This window comes from Sceloporus undulatus, chromosome 6, assembly GCF_019175285.1.
Source record: "Sceloporus undulatus isolate JIND9_A2432 ecotype Alabama chromosome 6, SceUnd_v1.1, whole genome shotgun sequence".
Taxonomy (NCBI): domain Eukaryota; kingdom Metazoa; phylum Chordata; class Lepidosauria; order Squamata; family Phrynosomatidae; genus Sceloporus; species Sceloporus undulatus.
The window spans coordinates 82,334,570-82,336,794 of NC_056527.1; positions in this window are offsets into that span (position 1 = coordinate 82,334,570).

Genomic DNA, 2,225 nt, shown 5'->3' on the forward strand with positions numbered 1-2,225 from the left:
ATATTGTGATCATAGAACTTGCCTTGTTACATTATACATTAAAAGGTCCATCTAGTCCAGTGGTCCCCAAAAATATTTCCAGCTATCACCCCCTTTCCTCTTGGGCAACAACCCTAGTGCCCCCCCTGCATATTTCTTGATATTAGGTATACTGTTCTACTGCATATTCAGAATGACAGATCTAGGCAGATGCTCCCTTTGCAACCAGTAACCCTGGGAGCAGCAACTGAGCATCTGCATGCGCAGCAACTGAGAAGCCTCTTACCTATGCCAGCCTTGAAGCAAAGGCCAATCCAGAAAAGAGGCTTCTTGATTGCTGCTCATGCATATGCTCAGTTGTTGCAACCACTCACATAGGGAGCAGCAACGGAGAAGCCTCCTGCCCATGCTGCCCTTCCATCAAAAGCCAGTATGGGCAAGAGGCCTTTTGGTCACTGTTCAGCCAACTGCTTGGTGACTAGGTGAAAAGGGAGAATTTTCTCCCTGGTGAGGAAGGACTTTCTTGTGTAGGGGGTTTACAGAGGCCACATACGCTGGACTGGAAATTGGCTTGGATGGGAAAAGGGAGAGATTTTAACTACAGGAGCCACTCCAAGGTGAAGGACTCTTTCCAAGAATTGACCCCAGATCCTCCTCCTCCTCCTTCCCCAGAGACATATCTTCTCCACACAGCTTCAGCTGTTCCCCACATATACCAACATTGTTTCTTCTGCTACCTCTTCTCCCAGCCTGTCTAATGAAAGAAAGCAGGAGCAGCCATGCAGCACTGGCCCCTTCTATTCTCTCTGCCGCAGTACCATTTCTGATCTTTTTGAATGTATGGGTGGGGAAATGGTGATGGTAGCAGCTCTTTGGCATTTCCCCTAAGTAGACCCAAAAGGAATCGGGCTTTGAAGAATCTGAACAAGACATTTGTGTCTGGGTTAAAATCAGGGAAAAGTTATCACATTAAAGTTAAAGGCTATAATCAGTGCTAATGTAGTTGCCATTTTCTTTGCTTTGCCTTTTCATCCTTTTTGCCGTGTGTGTTTTCTTTTCTCCACCTGGCCACTTCCCCCACACACCACATAGCCACCATTTACCGTAGTCCCCTCCACATCAATTCTCCTCCACATCCATCTAGATTTTAGGGTGAACACAAACAGTTATGCCTGCTGGAAGTTTGTAACTTCTTTGGCATCATTTTCCTAAGCTTTGTCTGTTACATCCTTTGTTACACGCTCCTAAGTTTTACCCTAGACTTATCCGTGGGTCATATCAAAATCCTTAATTTTGGTCCCAAAACCTGTCCTCAATTTATACATGAGTTCAACTTATAGTCGAGTTTATGTGGTACACACACATGCCACATAAGTAAAATTCACACTTCAGAAGCCTGCCAAAATAAGAATGTCTTCAGTTGCCAGTGAAAAGAGAACAGGGAGGGGATCGACATGATCTCCCATGGAAGTGAGATCCACAGTCTGGGAGCAGCCACAGAGAAGGCTCTCTCCTGTGTGGGATTGTTTATTTTCAACATTGGCTGAATATGACCTAGGCTGTTGGTAACTTGTAACTATTCTTAAATGTGCCTGAAGGAAGGTGCCTTCATGTAAAACATATCCTTTTTTCCCCTAATCTAATTTGCTTGCTTAGAATAAAAGCTTTCCTTGAGTTCTCTTTTTCATGCACTTGCTCAATGTGTGCACACATTTGTGTATGATTCTCATCTCCCAAAGGATTGGTAGTGGTGGGGAATCTCTGCAGAGTCTGAGGTGGAAAAGGTGCAAGTTAAAGCCCTCAGCAGCCTCCTCCTGAGTTAGTGGGTAAAGTAGGAGCAAAACTAGAGGGTGGTGGCAGCTAGATGAACTCATGAGTTCCCATTCATGCTCGGGAGCAGGAGGTGCCTCTTTACAGCTGTGTTCACATTTCATGGTAGCTTTGCCTGCACCTTTGGACACCTAATCTTTATTTTTAAATACTCATTTGAAATTTTAAGTTACTGCAACGCTACAAATTTGGAGGCAGAAGGAACATTTCATGGGGGCAGAATTATTATTTGGGTGGGAAAGCCCTCCTTTTGTCTTCCCCTTCCCAGCTTAATTGCTGCAGCAGTCCAGCATATGATAAGGACATTTGGGAGGACTGGCCTAAAAATGGCATCATGACAATCCTAACCCTGAAGTTGTCTGTGATCCATTTTCACACATCCTTTTCTTTTGCTTAGGGTTCCACAACCTCTTCAT